We start from the raw sequence: 18,552 nt of genomic DNA, 5'->3' as shown, positions 1-18,552 counted from the left end.
GCAGGAAATGCAGACTTATAAAACGTGTGCCTTGTACTTGGGTTTGCTTATCTGGGCAGTGACAGCAGAGGTTAGAGCTTCGCTTTGTCTTGCCTCTGTGGTGTGACAGGGTTGGTTACTTAACCTCTCGAAGGATAAGCTTATATTGCATGAGTGAGGATTAGCTGCTGTTTGCACAGCATTTTGAAGTTATAAAATGAGATGTGTTAAGAGTAACGTCACTGACAGAATGTATTTGATGCAGATCAGCTTCTGGCTGATGGCCTGCAGTTGTGTTAGGTCTTGTTGGGAGCCCTGTGAGAAACTGAATTCTTAGACTTCTCTCTATTCAATTTTTTTTAAACAAAGTGAGGTGGGTTAACCTTCAGTAGCATCAGATGCCCACCAAGCTACTCTCTCACTCTGCCTCAGCAGGACAGGGGAAGAAAATACAATGGAAAAGCTTATGTGTGGAGATGAGGACAGAGAGGCCATTCACCAGTTACTGTCATAGGCAAAACAGCCTTGACTTGGGAAAAAATAATTTTACTTACTGCAAATTGATACTGGAGTAAGATAATGAGAAAAAAAATTAAACCCAACTTCACTCCCAGCTCTTTTGCCTCCTTCCCCAGGGGCACAGGGAGATGGGAAATGGAGGGTGATCAGGCCACTACACTTCTCATCCAATGCTCCTTCCTCACACTGTTCCCTTGCTCCAGTGTGAGGTCCTTCCCAGGGAAAAAAGTCCTTCACCAGCTTCCCCAACATGTGTCTTTCCCACAGACACTTAGGTTTACACTTTTGCCTTCAATCCCTTTTAGAATATCAAGTACCAATAAGTAGTTAATGCTTTTGAGCTGGGATTTTATGGTTTGGCATTTTTCCTGTGGTCCTGCTGCTGTCCACAAAATAGCATGAGTAGGGCAGAGCTGTTACATTTGCTATCTCACCATCTGTGCATTGCTCCAGTATTCCAAGAGTCAGTACTTGTAATCAGGGATTAAATTATTTTTGCAATTCAGCCTAGTGGTGTACGATAGCAGGCATGGACTGCTCCTGAATATTGCAGAGGATTGTTGATCCCTGAGTTACTTCCTTCCAGTGTGGCAGGAAAGACAGCTGCATTTGTCAGACATTGAGAAAGCAAAACATTTCAAACCTCAGAAAGTTCTACAGATAAAATGAGATTCTGAGTAGAGTTTGGGTACACTTTTCTTATATGGTTGTTTTCTTCTTTTTTTACACAAAAAACCAACCCAAACACCAAATTGGTTCAGCACACTTGTTATCACTATTTTTAAGTGATTTTTTTATATAGCAAAATACAAGATTAAAAACCCACACTTTATCATCTCTAAACCTAACATAAACAAATGGCATTAGCTACTCATACTTCTGCATCCCCTTATAAATATTGTTGCATTTTTTTACTTGTCAGTGTTTGGGGTTTTTTTGATATTTAATAACTCAAGGAAATGGAAGCAGGAAGGGGAAAGCATAAGGCAAAGAATTGATCTGAATGCATCTGTCCTCCAAAACCTTTTGATTTGTGTCAGGAAGTGGGCAACACAGTATGCAGTAGAGATGGCCCATGTTCATCTCTGACTTTGGCCAACACTGTGGCCTCTTTCCATGTCTCACTGGAAGCATCACTGATTCCTCTGGCAGAGGTGACTTGGTGGGCTATGCTGTGGAGTGCTCACCTTGCTGCTTTTTCATCGCTTCTGTGCTGTAAGTAGATGATTAATACCTAGAAGATCAAAATTGTTTTTCCAGCTAGCCCTAAAAACAGTAACATGCATTTAAAAGCTTAATGGTTTTTCAGAGTGAAATATAAAAGTGTCAAGTTAATTCTTAAACTAAATTGTTGGAGTTTTTTTGATTCTCGTGGTTTCCTAAGTCATCCTTCACTAGAGCGATGGTACTTTTACTGTATTCATTAATTATTGCAACATGAAAGATTGTTACCTTTAATTTGAGGAGTCCTTACCTACTGTGAAAGAAACTTATAGTCTAATACTCTTTATCACTGATTTGTGTTACATTAAAATTAGGATGCCAGCCAGTAGGGAAGCAAACATAAAACATTGTATAGAGCCCTTGTCCAGCCTCACTTGTTGCTTTGCTTTTCTTCTTTTCTTAGGTGAGCTCAAGTAGCTATTAAGTCTTTCCTCCCAAGCTCTTTCTCTTCAGAGACTCAGAAGTCAGTGCAAAGAGCAGCATGAGTCTGTTTGGAGAGTCCATAGCTTGTACTTCAATGTCAGATGACATCCTGAAGGAATGATGACAATCAGTCCATAGCCCTCAGGTTGGAAGCTGTGTAGAATTAGTGTAGAATAAGTAATCAATACTTCTGATTTATGGAGGGCAAAAGGCATTTCAGAAAAAAAAATAATTAAAAAACCAACCAAAAAAACCCAAAACAACAAATGCATAAATTAGTCTAACCAATTGCTAAATGCTAGATTATAGCAGGATACCTATTTTTTTGGGTGTTAGTCTCACACAAAGCTAAACTAGGTGTTTACTGTCTTCCTAATTTCCAAGCTATGCCTTGTCAAACTGTTTTCATGTACTGAAATGAATCTTCTATACAAGACCAAAACACATAAGCAAACTTCTGTCTTACAAGGGTATTTTTCTGTGGCTGCTGTTAAAAGAGTAACATCTGGATTAACACAGGCCCCAAACAGGGATGGGAAAAGGACTGAAAAATGGAGTATAGAATTAGACTCCTCCTAGAAAAAGAATGACTTTATCTATTTCTCAATTGTGTTTCTGGGAAGATTTCTGTAATCAGTCAGGTGTATGTTATCTCCCTGAAGATACCACAATGGGAAAACTCCAGTCTACGTAATTAAAGCAGAAGTGGAGCAAATTCTCCATATTTTCCTGCTTTGTGAATGAATGCCTTAAAAACAAGATAAGTTTGGGTTTGTTTTTTTTTTTTAAAGCACAGGGTATGTAGGATATTTTCTACAATTAGGAAAACAGTAGGTGAAATATTTATATAACCTTTTGTGCTCAGAAAAAATTCAGACTTATTTGAAATGTGTTAACTTGTGAATTCTGATCTTTTGGATTCTTAGGTGAAAAGGAAATAGTTTTGAACAAGTGAAGTATGTAACCTCAGAAAAATAGGATGTACCAAGGTCACTTGCTTGAAGCAAAATCTCTTAGAGCTTCCCAGGACTGGCAGTGAGGTGAGGGGTGTTTCCTTTTCTGTATGGTGTGCTCTGAAGGTAAGATTAATTTATAGATGGAGGAAGTCCATGAATCCTGTAGACAGAACTGTAGCATCCATTTAGGCAGCAGGAAAATTAAGAAAACAGAAGCCTTTCTGAAGAAAGCCTTCTCTTGGGTTTTGGGCTTTTTTAGGACTAATAATAGCTGCTTGGAGAAAAATAGTATGAACCAGCCTTGTTGCTGCCTGTTCTATTTCTGGTTTTATCCCAAAGTCTTTGCATATTTGCATTTGTGCCAAAGGAGAGGCAAATAAACCAAACAAAGAGGGAGAAATTGGGGTTAATTCTGTGATGTAATGTTAATTTTGTTAGCTGACTTATCTAGTATTCCTCACAATCCAGTTCCTTAAACTTAATCAAACTTAGTTTGACAGCACAAGAGATGAAGTAAGGGGTTGTTTTTCTCATCTGCAGCCTGATGGCAAAGAAAGGAGTGAAAGTGTACAAGGGTGATGATGAAATTTTCTGCACCATTCCGCATGGTGTGCTTGTCTGGGCTGACTGAAATTCATCTGCTGTATATGTTTAGCTTTCACACATTGTCGTCTCTATGTGATCCTGGAGTGAAAACACTTCTAAAGTTCTTTGTGGCAATTAAATACAATTGCTGCTGGAACAGTGCAAATAGGAAACAACCTGTTAGAAATGTCAGGTTGTTCAGATCTCTTGGCAAGAGATGGTGGATTTGAGAGTATTCCTTAAGTACTAAATTTGTCAGTGCAGGAAGACAAGTTTCTAATAGGGCTGTAGCAAGTCTTCTTGGAAGTGTAGCTTTACAGAATCATGTACCTACTTCAGCAGTTTTCTTGTCATAAATTAAATGCTTCACTGGATTCAGGTCCTTATCCACCCAGGCTTTTTCCTATTTTTTGGCATAGTCTTTGGCTGTAGGGTTTGGTTTAATAAGGTATAATATACCGAGTACGAAGAGATTTGTTTACATGAGATCATGGTTGCTTGTATTGGTACTTAATATCTTCAATCTAGTAAGAGATCTCATTACAACAGAAATTAGGGGCATAAAGGTAAGACGAAATATCTCACATTTAAAGACAAATATCCTGGGGTGTTCATGCAGAATTTGGGAGAGCTGAGAATCAATTAAAGGGCAGGAAAATCTGTGTTTTCAAAAATCTTCTCTGGTTTTGTCTGTCCGTCCTAAAAGACATTCTTCAGTTCTCATTTCAGATCAATCAGGGATGGGATAGTCCTTTTCTACCCTGTAGTGTAGTGATACAGTCTCAAAAAATTACATTAAACAGACAATACTCTATCCCAGACCAAAACTATCTCTGGTTTTGGTACACAAAAATGTTCAGGTTTAAAATCTGTTAAAATACAACCAAGTTAATTTTATGTCTTCGGAAAATGAATGTTTCCAAATACTCAAGGAATTTGAGGACTTGCCTTGGGGAAACCCCTGGGATGTTACTATCTGAAGCACAGAATGAGTGTTTAAAATAGTTCTATGGCTTTTGGAGAGTTGCAGATTGGTCTCTTGATAATTAGGGTATTTAATTTCAAATGCCAAGTACTAATTCTCAGGCACTTTTTTGTACTGCAGCTATTTTTCTTGTGGCATTTTCCGCATGTAGCAGTGTAGTCCCTGGCTGCCGTTTGGGAAGATGGGATAAATTATTGATGGAGACAGAAGCAAGTTCTATTGCCACCACAAAAAGAATATCATTAAGGCCTTTTAAACTTTTTTGGACATATTTCCTTGTAGTTTGCACAGATCTGATCTCACCAATGTTATTTTTAAATAAAACACAATTTCCACACAGGAACATCTGGTATATGAGCATAGTTTGTTGTCAGCATGTGGAAGCTTACTGGGTTTTATTGAATGTCACATCTGCTAGGAAAGGACAGGGAATACACCATTTCAGCCCATTCCTGCCCATCTGAGTACCGTCATTTTCTGTGCCTGATCATCATACCCTGGTCTTTTCCCCTGAAATGGAAGGGATATGTGCTGTAGTCCATGGGTTTCACTCATTCATCTTCTTCATATTTTTGAGGCAACAGTGACACCATTTTACTGAGTTACCATTTTTTTTGATTGATCTGCTTTAATTCTAAACCTAACTGCAGCGGTGTCTGCAGTCATGCGCCACACGACCACTTCAGCTGTATGCAGCTTTTCAAGAGGGTCTGGGCAGAGGGACAGTTACTGGAATCAATGATCCTCAGTCCATTTTTCTTTTCCCTCATTTTCAGAAATAAAGCTCCCGTAAGTCTATAAATTCTTGAAACCAAAATGATGTATGCTGTTGACTTCAAATGAATGTGGCTGTTGCTAGAACCTCTCCTTCAGCTCCAGCTGCTAAGCAAGTCCCATTCTTCTCCCTTGTATATTAATGTTTGACCTTGCAAAAGTGCTGTTTCAAAAGGACATCCAGGATTCATTCTCGGCGACAATAGCAAGTCACTAAGCTCAGGCTGTCAAGGTATTTGCCTGCTTAACAAACTGAACTTAGGGTGCCCTAACTCAGATATGTTTGTATTTTTCAATTATCTTCTCAACTACTTATAAAAAAAGGTGTCAGTGTCTTTAATTGCCTGTCATCTCTCAAGAATCTCTCCTGTAAACTTATGCCCTTAAACTTCTGAGGGAAGTGTGCGTAATAAACTCACTCTTTGGCTGGGCTAGACTTTTCATTTGCTAATAAGCAAGAACATCTGGTTGTTGCTCTCAAAGCCAATGCTAAACATTGGAAAAATGTCAAGACTCTATAATTTTGTTATGAACTTTATCAGGAAAGAGGGTCTTGAGCATTTTTAAAGCTGCTTTAGAGGTTTAAAAAGCCCTCTGGCTAAGAGCCAACTTCAGCTTTTAATATCTTTTTTTTCTGTCATTACAAAAATTAATTTTTCCTTTATTCTGTCTGTTTTCCAGTCATGTTCTCAGGAAAACAATCGGATTGAAGTATACTTTATCTTCCTTCAGAATTCATCTTGTGTGATCTGAAAGGTTTTTATTGAAAACAACAGAATGCTGGAGGAAAAAAGGCTGTTTGCATTGTATCATGGATGTACCTAGGCTGTCACAAATCTCCTTTTCCACTCAAAGATTTCATTTTTGTTTATCTTTGAATCTTTGGATGGAGCAATGAGATTACAGCAGTGGACCCAAAGCAGAGGTTTTATGGGAATTGGTGAGGAGATGAAACATTTGGTTGAATTTCAAGTGACAGGAGGTGATGGTTTAATGAAAAATATTTACATGAACTTGTGAATTTCAGCATTAAAGGAGGATTTTTTTGAGTGCCATGTACTCCCTGCTCAGTAAGAGGCTAAAAATGCCAGCACAAGGTTCCTGTTCAACTCCTACAGTCAGGTATGGTGCTGAAGTCAGGGCATAACTCTACTGTGTCCTCAGCTCACAAGATAAAGAACATCCTGACATAATTTCTGCTTTTAATTTGCAAATGGGTTTTTATTAGACTCTGACTCCCTCAGTGTTTGGTGTTGTTCTGCCAGCAAGGCCTACTGCTTTTCAAGATGGATCTTGCCATGCTCAACCATTTCTCCTAACACTGTGAAGGTTAACTTTGGCTCATGTGCTGTCAGTGCCCTCTGGTCTGAGAGCAGCTTTCATTTTTTGAAACAGAAGGGGGAAAAACCTACCTTGTCCAGAGATAACTCAAGGTTTCAGTAAAACTGCTACTGTTTCAAATTTGGGAAAGAAAAATCTCTTTATGTAGAAGAAAGACTTATTCTAGGGGTTGTTTTCATTAAGTGTCAGCAGAACAAAACAGTGTTTGGCTAAACAGGGATGATGGAAAGAAATCTAAATGTTTCCTATGACACACAGTTAGACTCCATGGTCTTGCAAGATTAACAGAGTATCCTGCTACATGGCAAAGACTCGAGGCTTCTCCTACCCATGGATTCTAGCAGTAATGTTCTTTGGTGGGAGTAGGCAAGTAATACCAAAACTACTCTCCATCATTTAATCATTACCACTGCTTTACTTACACAAAGGTTCAGCCTGAAAATGAATGAGCCTCTCCCATTAAAAAACCTCCCTAAGAATTTGTGGCTATTTGTGCTGAAGCTATGCAATGGATTTTTAATTCACAGCAGCAACAAAAAAAAAGTCAGTAGAGGTTTGTATCTTATTTGCAGTGTATCTTCTCACCAGTAAAAAAAAAAAAAAGTCCCTTTCTGAAGCATATGTAACTCATAAAATCTGAAAATTGCTTTCAAGCATTGGCCTTGTACTGAGCTATACTGTGTAATTGGCTTTTTCAAGAAATCTCTGCATCATATTCTTTAAGGTATCTACTAAGTGATTTAATAGGATATGTCATTTTTAATTACTGTGGAAGAGCATTCCCAAATATAAAAATGCAAGTCATGTCCTCTTGGCATTACTGCTTCTAAAAGCATTTTTATGTAACCTGCAGGAACTAGCACAGTATTTTCTTTATCCTCTAAGTGCATGATAGTTTCACATTTTTTGTGATCTGCAGGATGAGTTCAGTACACGATTCAAGGTAAATTAGTCTTAACTGAGCTCTCGGAAAAACTGCTGCCAATTTCTGAGTTTAAATGGTCTAAAATTAGCTCATCCAGCTCTACAATACATCACTGTCTTAGAAGCATTCTAGTTCTCTCCACACTTTTAATGCCATCTAATACAGTATAATCTCTACTAACAGGAGGGGAAAGAGCCATGTCATTGTGATGGCCCCATCCATATCACAGCTGCATCCAAGTCCAGTGGCCATCTGTAGAAAATAATTGATTTTTGAGGGTTTTTTTCCCGTGATATTGAGTTCTCAGCAAATTATTAGAATTCTAAAATGACATAAAATTCTTTATAGGAGAAGGTGATTTGCTTTGAAAAGGTGTCATGTGCAATTTAACCTGCAGTCTATTGTAATTGATGTTAGCTGCCTTTGACAGTTATTTCATGACTTTCTCTGCTGTGCCTGTGCTCTAGCTCTACGTGTTGAAAGAATGCTGATGCCTGACAAAGGAGAAGCTGCTGTGCTGTTCTTGTTGCAGCCTCCAAGCATTTGAATGGTTTTATCCAGTTCTGAGTTTCAGTAATCCAGTTCACAAAACACAGGTGGGAAATCCAGCAGAGCAGTAGTGTTGGGAGCTGACAGCAGGTTTGTGGATTTAATGGGAATTGCAAAACACTGAAACATCATATTCCAGAAAGGAGTCTAACACAGGTGCGGTTGGGTAAAGCTCTGAGGTTTTGGGTGAGTAATAGATTTGTCAAAGAAATGAAATGTCTGGGAAAGGTCCCAACCAACAGAGTAAGCTCTTGGTGGTTACAGGTAGAAGCACAACTTCCAACAAGGCTGGAGCTGATCATCTCCAACCAGGTTTGGACTTTCATCATATGCAGATTTCTATCAGTATTTGAAAGTTACTAATACTTTTTAGTGCTTAAAAATGTGTAAAGTATACGCTGCTACCCATTTAAGTATGCCAGTGGGGGCAAACTTTTAGCATGAAGTGGAACTGTGTGACTTCACTTGGAAACAACAAGGCCCATTCTTCAGCAGAGGATTAGTGGAATGGAAGGTCATTAACATAGAATTAGGTAAGAATTTCCCTTTAATGAAACTTTATCTTTACATTATAATTTTCTCTTGCAATTTTCTTCATCTTTTTCTCATGGCTAAGATTAAAGCATTCCATCTGTACCCAGACAAGATGTGATGGCTCTCTCTGTGTCCTTACTCCAGCCCACCATCAATCTTCTGTATAAACACCTCAGTGGAACAATTCACCTCTGTGAACCTACATAGTAAGGTACTGGTTTTGCTTTTGCCCTTTCACACTGCACCTTGTTCAAAATGCTGCTTGTTCCAACTTCTGCCCATAGCTGCAGATCAGTCCTCTCCCTTGCTTTCTTCACAGAGGAAAAACTTGCAATACAGTTTTCCAGCTGAAACCAGGTGTGATGATGGTGGGGTCTGTGTATATATGATGTAGATAAGAAGATATATTTACCTTGATGCCTTACAGGTTTCTGTGACTTCTGGTTGTAATGTTAGTATTGGTCGCCTTCCTTCTATAGGGAAAACACCAGAGAAGCCACAGAAAACAAAACAGAAACAGTCTCTCATTAATCTCTCATTTTCTTCATTTAAGGTAGGCAAAACTATCCTGGAAATGATCTGGCTTGATCCATGGTTAGCCTTGAAAAGCCCTTGCTTCTGTTGTTGGTTGCAGTTACATATTTATTGTGAGAAAGAGGTGAGCCAGAGTCTCTAGGGAGAAAGAAGTGAGAAGTTTGAAGACAAACAAGCAGCATGTGGCAGAACTGGAGAAAGGATTGCAATTGCCATGCTACTTGGTGATAATCTGTAAGGTATAGACTAGATATGCAAGAACCACTTCATCTTACCTGGGCCAGGTAAGTATAAAGACAAAGACAAAAGGAGTTAATGAGTGCTTGAACAGATACATAAGAGTTGTTGGTTCTCTGCTGCTTGCTTTCCCTGTAAGCCCTTGTTACCTGAACCTGTTTATGGAAAATGATGTGTTGAGAGTCTCAAATTAACCAAATACTTTAGCATCCCTTTTTTATGAACCTCACATAATAGAAGTTGTTGTTCTGTAAAAGCTGTGACACGATTATGAAGGAAGCTGTGCTGTTGTAACTTTGTTTCCCTTCCTAATACTATTAAAATTACCTAGCCTTTTATGCATTAATATAAGCTTTCACCTTGCTAATGCTGCTTATTCTGCTGGAGTAAATACGAAGCTACAAATACCAAATTGCAACCTCATTGGAGATGAGGGAAACTGAAAAGGAAGTTTTGATAAAAAAATAGGAGTTAGAAAATTCATTTCCATTTTAATAGGATTGTAGTTGTGATCTGAATATGCTTGAAGTTTACATTCAGCACTTAGTGATCTCATATTATAAATAGGGTTGTTTTTCAGTGGAGGTATGTGTGTGTTGTCTCCTGAAGCACCTTGTCTGCAGGTAGCAACGTGTATGCAAAGAGGGTTGGGTGTGCAATTGTTTATTTACATAGGTTGCTGTGGGATTTAGGAGCTTCACTCCGTTCAGGGTCCCCTTGTATTGTAGAGAGAGTTTGTTTGGGGTTGTGTGAAGGCACATTAGATGAAGAAAACAAAAAGGTGTCTGTGGGGGTACTGCTAATCAGCTGTATTTGCATGAGCTGTAGTCACAGGCATCCAGTGGTCTCATCTGCTGCAAATAATCAAGAAAACTTATTAGTTTTATTTTCATTTTATCTCCAGACTAAATTTATAATTTCTCCCCCAATGGAGTCATAAGAAAGAAAAACAGACAGTTTGAGTTTCACTAAAAAAAACAAAACTTATTTCTCCTCAGCCCCTTCAATTATTGTCTCTCACAAGTAACAAAGAAAATATCAATTCAGATAATCACTGAATCTTAAAACAGGTAGCATTTTCAAATAGACTCTGTTTTACTGTCTAATAAAATAATTCCAATCTTGCTAAATTGTGTTTACTGTATAATGTAATAGTGAGTCCTAGATACTTACTTTCATTGGCTTTGAGCAGAGCTGATTACCAAAGGCTATTCTAATGTGTTCCTAAGGAATCACCAAGTGATACGGAGCAACAATTCCATTATCTCCCGTGTATCTCAAACAGCAAAAACACAAAAACCGAGCACATTTAAGATATAAAACGTAGGCCAAATTGTTGCAGCACTCCCAGTGTGGACCACTCTTTCTGCTGCCTCTTTCTGTCACAATAAGTTCTCCTGTCCCTTTCCAACAGCAAAGCTGCTGCATTACTGCTCTCATTCTGGCCAGGAAAGCATTACTTCTGTGGTGTGCTCAATGAGTTGCAAAATTTCAGTTAAAGCATCGGTACAACAGTTAATAGGTGTCATTCATCCATAATGCTGAGGATTAGCTTGGATTAGTCCTTCATTGATGTTTGTCTCTGGTGACTGGTGCCCTGGACAACCAGTGTGCAAACAGTTTAAGCAGACAGGAAGGCTGGGGATGGTGAAGTGTCCTGCTCTGCTGCTTGTACCTGCACCCATGCATGTGTCTCCCCTTTTTTTTGCAGTATCAAACCTACAGATCAAGAGCTGTGGTACTGAGAACTGCACTGTCATCACGGACCAGTTTTCATTCAAAAAGCTGTTACTCTGACCCTCTGCAAGTCATACTCAGTAGTGCTGTAGCGCAAGTGGAGAAGGAGCTAATATTTTATGGATTATCTGACACATCCAGCTGCATCTTTCATTCCCAAGGAACCAAAGCAATACCACAAGTACACAAACTTCTTCTAATTAACCATCAGAGGTAAAGAAACCTCCACCTCCTTACCAGGGGCTAAGTTGCCAAAGCACACCAGGGCAGGTTGGTCTGCTCCCTCTGGTTCTGATGGTTCTGTTCTCATGGTTCTGATAGGGATCTGTGGGTGGTAGAATCGGAGTCAAATCCTTTTTCTACTGATTCAGAGCAGAGATTGGAACCAGGAACTTGCAGGAAAAAACCCTCATCACTGCATTTTACAGTAATGTAGGCTGTGGAATTATTATGTAGGCTAGGCAGAATTATTTCTATTTTCTACTTTTCTATTACTTCTATTTTCCACTTTGTTGTAGAATACTTCTATAGTTGTCAGATCAGCATGGGAGAATAAGATGGCTTTTAAGACAGACATTAGGAATCAGGAAGCCAGAACTCCATTCTGCCCTTGGCTAGCTTTGAAGTGTTAGTCTTTTCACTAGTATTTAAAAACCTGAAAAAAATACCTAACAGAATGCAAATGTGTTGTCTCATGTCAAATACAGTATTGAAGCCTGTTCAGGTGGCTGTCCCACATCCTTGCAAAATATGGAGTTCTTGACTAAGAGGGAATGGCTTTAAGCTGAAGGAGAGTAGGTTTAGATACTAAGAAGGAATTCTTTGCTGTGGAGCTGGTGAGGCACTGCAACAGGGAATCTGTGGATGCCCCATCCCTGGAAGTGTTCAGGGCTGGAACTAGATGATCCCTAAGGTCCCTTCCAACCAAAATAACTCTGTGATTCTTCAATGATTTTAATGAAAGATAGGCAGGAGAGGGTGAGTCATATGGAGTTCTGTTGGCCGATATGGCCTTTGTGAATTTTAGGAAGCTACTATTGTTCTGTGGTTAAGATACTGAAATCTAATGTGAATCTAGGGAAAGTTAAGGAGGAAAAAACTAATTCAGCTTCTCAAATAGAAGAAATTCAAGGTGAATACTGATAGCTTTGCCTTGGGAGTAAAGTGGTAGAAAGTAAGTGAAATCTGGTTTAAAGTAGCATGTTGGAGGTTGTTTCATTTTTCGAATTTCTTTAGTAAATTAAGAACAAAGTGTTACTAACATGTGACTCTGTTATGATGCACAACTACTGAGATCTGTGTTTGCTTCTCAGTAACTGCTATATCTGTTAGATTTATGAATAAAAACTCAGCCATGCAGTCCTGACTTGCTAAATCTGACCAGGATAGTTTACAGTGCACTGGGCATTAAGGGAAAATCCATCTAGACAAACTCTGTACTCGTGTCATAGCAGTTCTCACTGCAGCTCAAACTCTCCCTCAGTGAGAATTCTGCAACACCTCAAGGCTCAGAGTGTGTGAAGGTATATAAGAGGGCGACAGAGTTTGGCTCTGCATCTGAAAGCTGCTTAAGAATTGTATTGACGGGATGTGAGAAATTACAAAATACAAACTGGATTCTTTATGAGCTGCAATGTTGTTTATAAGAGAACATTATTAAATCATTTGTTTTCACTAAAATGAGTGTGTAGAAGCGGTTTGCAAGTACAGGGCAGATCTATATGATTGCTTGTCATTGCTTTTTAGTAGTGGTTTATTTCAAAATGCACAGCACAAGCCTCTGCCGGTGAATTTAATCTTCAGACACACCATTGGTTTAAATATTTTTCTTCCAGAAAATGGTGAGAGAACTGCCTATGGAGCAGTAGGAAAAAAACAGAATCCTTCTTCCTTCTTGTCCACATGTACTCACACAAACAACACTCGTGCAGCCAGAGGTGTAATAATCCCTATTTAGTTGCCAGCACTAGTGGGAGACTAGTGGTGGCCCCAGGCAGAGATTAAGGGGCAAGTCCATATAATGACTCATTGCATTATCTAAGGTAGCTTTGTGGGGTCTCTGTGGAGCCCTAAGTAATTGTTATCCGCCCCTTCCCTTTGCTTGAGCCAGTATTAAGTCCAGAATCAATAAAAAGTAGTTGCACCATGGCTTTGAATGGATAATGCAGTCATTTTGCAGCACTGTGCAGCTATTGAGAAGCAGCAGTTTGGTATGATTCAGTGGGTGAACAGACACGCGATGAACACTGTTCTCACAGGTTTGGTTACGTGCACAGCTGAAGTTCACAGACTTTACTGCACGTTCATGATGAGCTGCATCTGGGGAAGATTATTATTCTGCTGACTTATACATGGCTCTGGATGAATGGGTGTGACCCTATTGGGATGCTAAAGGTACAGGGAGTCACGTTGTGCAACCTGTGGGATCATTGCATATGAAAAGCTTTTTATAACACTCAATCCAGGAACTCAGAGTGAACAGGGTTTATCAATCCAGGTGCCTTTCTTGTCCTGAGCACTCCTGAGCTTTACTGCAGTAGCAATCTGAGATATGAAGATGAAGGTATGAGTTATAGACACAATTACAGACACTCCATTTCCTGGAAGAGTTTACAGAAAGGGAAAATAACAGCATCATGCAACACCATGGGTATGCAGGGAATGAAGTGACTGTCCAAAAGTGATACTGAAGTTTGTGGCAGAGCATAAAATTGAAACACTGAGGTAGAGCCAAAGAGATTTTTACTAGAGCAGGATGAACATTTTTTAACTAAATTAGAAGTCAGTAAAAAATGTGGACTTGTCAAAACTTCAGTGTTTCCTGGGAGTGCAGCAGCTATGCTGAAATTTGTGTCAGAAAAGGTCCTAAAGACCAGGAAGAATTTTTTCTTATTTTGTCCTGAGAAAGAAACTGTCCCAGTGATCAAGATCTAATCTAGGAGGTGTAGATGCAAGCTCACATTTTTGCTTTTCCTCATTCAGCCTGGGTGCTTGAATCCAAGTTTCCCTCATCCCAAATAGTTTGGAATATTGGCCTTTCACTGTTCCACACATAGCTTTCCTTGTAGAGGGACATGCAAGTATCTTTGGAGACATTACAGTTTAAAAGGGTGAAAATTCTTCCTTTTTCCTTTTAATACATAAACAGATGAGCTGCATTGTGTGTGCTGCTTTTACTAGGAGAAAAATACTTATGCTTTGATAGCTAAAAGCCATCTGTAATTAGGGACAAATTTAGTCACGGCCAATTTATTAGACTTATTTGTTCTTGTGAGAAGATTGCCTTTTAGATTTTCTTTCCTCTCTCTGTTGTGCTGATCATCACATTGTTGTTATATATTGCTATTAGTGGTAATAATATGTAACAACATTTCATAGCATGAGAAGAGAGCAGGTGAAACCAGAAAAACACATCAAGCCAAGAAAGGTTTCAGGTATTTTCCCAGCCCTCTGTTGTTCTTCTGTGCTTTCTTGTGTGGTGTTGTGTTTCTGTTTACCTGTTTGGCTTAGTTTTTAAGCACTGAGTATGCCAGGGCTTGCAGAGCCCATTCCTACCCCAGTACAGCTCCCAGTTGACTGGGTGGTGATTTTTGTGGGGTTAGGATCAAACACATCAAGCCAAGAAAGGTTTCAGGTATTTTCCCAGCCCTCTGTTGTTCTTCTGTGCTTTCTTGTGTGGTGTTGTGTTTCTGTTTACCTGTTTGGCTTAGTTTTTAAGCACTGAGTATGCCAGGGCTTGCAGAGCCCATTCCTACCCCAGTACAGCTCCCAGTTGACTGGGTGGTGATTTTTGTGGGGTTAGGATCATACCTAACAGTACAGCTCCCAGTTGACTGGGTGGTGTTTTTTGTGGGGAAAAATACCTAACACAATGACAGATCACTGAATCCCTCCATTTGTCATTTATCTTGTATCTCCAGAAATCTACAGACTGTGGCCTTCCCTAATGACTGAAACATGAGAATCCCTTTTTCCTGAGATGACATTCAATTATTTCACTCAGAAACAACTTCGAGCAAGCTTAAATTACATGAGTTACACAAAACGGAAAGCTTTGTTAGGCAACCTCATCCTCTTAAACTGACTTAAAGGACTCTTTGGAAGGTTTTCTGCACATCTCCAATTCACCAGACACTCAGCAGCTGCGCAGTGAGGGGCTCCAGGTTGGAGGTTGCATGTTTGGAATATGTAAACAGTGAGTGTTTCTGTTTAATCTTTTCTAGGCAGGTTCAAGCTCACTCTAATTGGAACCATGTCATCATGTGAAGGCAGCCCAGAGCCTGAGCTGATACCTCGACCCTCCAAGCCCACCTTCTTCACCTGGATTCAGCACCACAGTCATGATAGCTCTCTCCTTCAGCTTGTTCACAAAAGGTCTGGACACATGGAGCACTGCAAGGTAGGCAGTATAAAGGGAGAAGAATTGCATCACCAGTTTTCTGGGGCTCTTAGCTGTCTGAAAAATTACAGAAATACTTTGATTGTAGCAGAAGTAAATGTATATTCAGGATTCTGAGAATACTACTTTAATAATGTTCCCATCCTCATATGGGCTTGAAAGCTGAAGTTTCCTGGGAAGGTGCCAGATCCAGGTAATGAAAGGTTGTTCAGCACTTGGGAAGTGTACAAAGCAAATGCTAAACACCAGTTACATTCTGCTGTCCAAGTCACAAGACTGCCTAGAGAATTGCTGGTGATAAATGTCCACAATTATGGCATAGAAAACCATCAGGAATTTAGGGTGGAACAAGGTAGGGCCACCCTAGGTTAATTACATGTACTTAAGGAGTGGAGAAAACTTCCTTGAGAGAGAAGTTTTGAAACTGACACATTTGACCAGAGAAATGCTTGACTGTAGAGTAAGAAATACTTTCATATAAGCCTGCAGCAGGTTAAACTTACTAAGTCTGTGGAAAGGGTACCAAGTCATTCCCAGACCCTCTGCATTCAAGGGCCAAATGTGGTGCTTATGATTGGAAACCACAGCCACTTCTCGCTAATGTTTTTGCTCTCTGAAGTACTTTACTTAAGTCACTTAAGCATCTGCAAGAAGTTTAGTGATGCATGAGATGAGGAAAGGTTCAATATGTATCAATAGGTCCAACTGCATTTCCAGGACAGATTTTCTCCATGCACAATAGCACCAAAGGTTTGTTAACAGCAAGTACATTACACTCATTTATTTTATTTGTCCTGCTTATTGCTTTATTAGCAATTCCAGGATAATCTGTTGGTTTATACTAATTTTACTCTTGTTTTGCTGGATTAGTGATGGAACCATTGTAACAATCCCCTAAGGACAGTGAAACACCTGAGGTCTGATCTCCATTTGCACCCAGTGAGTGGCTGTACAGTGTATGTACAGAAACTGCACAGGCTGTAGAAAAAAGTATAGCAACATTTGAACAGAAGGCATCCCTTATCTTCACGAGTTCCCTTAATTAGCTTGGCACAGAATTAAATTGCTTTCCCTGTGAGCAATAAAAATAGTTTCTGCTCATTTATTCTTTGCTTTCTGAATACTACTGATGTCTTACCCTTTATATAAATGTGAGTCTTTTTGGCCAAAGAGCCTTGAAGTGTTTAAGCTTCATGCAGGATGAGAGACAGGTCAACGAGTGAAGAGATTATTCCTGGGGAGAGGGAAGAGTTTTTCTGTTCTGTGACAACATAAATTCTGTATTTTGTATTAAAGCAGAAAAGCTAGAGAAGGAGGTGAGCGAAAAAAGAGAGATATGAATGAAAGAGTCACAATGAGAACAGGAGTAAGGCAAGACCTGAAGTCACAGAAACAAGGTGCAGGAGCTAAATTTGAAATGGTAGGAAGAAAGTCAGACACACCAACATATCTCCCCCTTGACAGGACAGTAAATTGGACACTGGGATGTTGTGCAGCAGAGCGTCTCTAAATCCTCATCTGCAGCATTGCACTGGAGAAGCACAGGCAGCTGCTGGGGGTGGATAACCACAGGGACCTGCAGAGGAAAAGAGAACTCATGTTCAAATGATTGTATTCGTGTCAGCAATTTGGTTACTTATCTCTTATGAAGTCACTTTAGAGCCACCTCTGAGTCCTTTGAATATGATTGACAATTACTGTGACTATTTGCTCTTCCTTCTTGGGGATTGTGAAACTTTAATCAAAATTACTTCAATAGAAGAAGTTTGCAAAAGCTGGATTCTTAATGGCTTTTTTCCCTCAACACTTTTACAATCTGATCAATCTTTAATAATGAGAGTCAGCTGAAAAAAAAATTTTCTACTCAATGCCATTTCATCAAAAAAATGAATCATCTTAAGTGAATACATTGATTTAGATTAAATTTGATGGGAAAATATCAAAATGAATAATTTCACCTTATTTCTTTCTGGCAATGTTGAAATATTTTATATTGGCATTTTATTCCTTTAATTTCAATTTCTATGATATTTACATTATTTTGATATTCCTCTGCTATTGCATATAAGAGTTTCAGTGATTCAAACTCAGTATGTTTTTTATTCACACTGAAAACAAATGTCAAAATGTTGGAATTTCCCAAGGGATGACAATTCCACTTTCTATTTACAGTAAAATGGATAAAGAAATACAGTACTCCAGAGTAAGTCTGACCTTAGTACTTCTCAGCTCTGGAACACTAGGCAATCTAATACATGGATCATGATTGTGTAATCAGATTTCTGAATGATTTATGCCAATCACATTTTCATTATTTCAGCACCAGCATTGGTAATAGTAATTCCTTGTACATTAATGCATCTTTTCCATCCAGCTAGATACAACTACCAAGAGTCTCCTTGGGGCATGACTTCCACACTTAGGATTGTTCAGATATTTTTATTTATTTTTTTTTTGCTGAATTAGGTCCAATTCTGGTCAATGAATGATTTCAATCTCTAGTATTAGCACTGATAGTTATTTTCCAAAATCTTCTGCACTGTTGATGGGTTTCAATTCATGCAGAGACAGTGACAACTGTCCTGTGCTTGCTCATAAAATTGATCTGAGAGCAATCGATGACATGATGAGACTTTCTTTAAAACACTAGGATGACACTTGCAAATAATAGAAGGGGATTTTTTATTTAAATTAAACACATAACCAATCTTCATGTAAAGCAAGATAGCTTCAGCTTGAACTGAGGAAGTAATTAACACATTAGCTGAAATTTAACCTATGCAAAGGTGTTCCTGAAGGTAAAGGAAACTGAATCCATTCAGTTTGTCCATCTGAAATATGCCTATATAAA

Source organism: Acanthisitta chloris, unplaced genomic scaffold (assembly GCF_000695815.1).
Source record: "Acanthisitta chloris isolate BGI_N310 unplaced genomic scaffold, ASM69581v1 scaffold8499, whole genome shotgun sequence".
NCBI classification, from domain to species: domain Eukaryota; kingdom Metazoa; phylum Chordata; class Aves; order Passeriformes; family Acanthisittidae; genus Acanthisitta; species Acanthisitta chloris.
Note: the sequence above shows the minus strand (reverse complement) of the source record.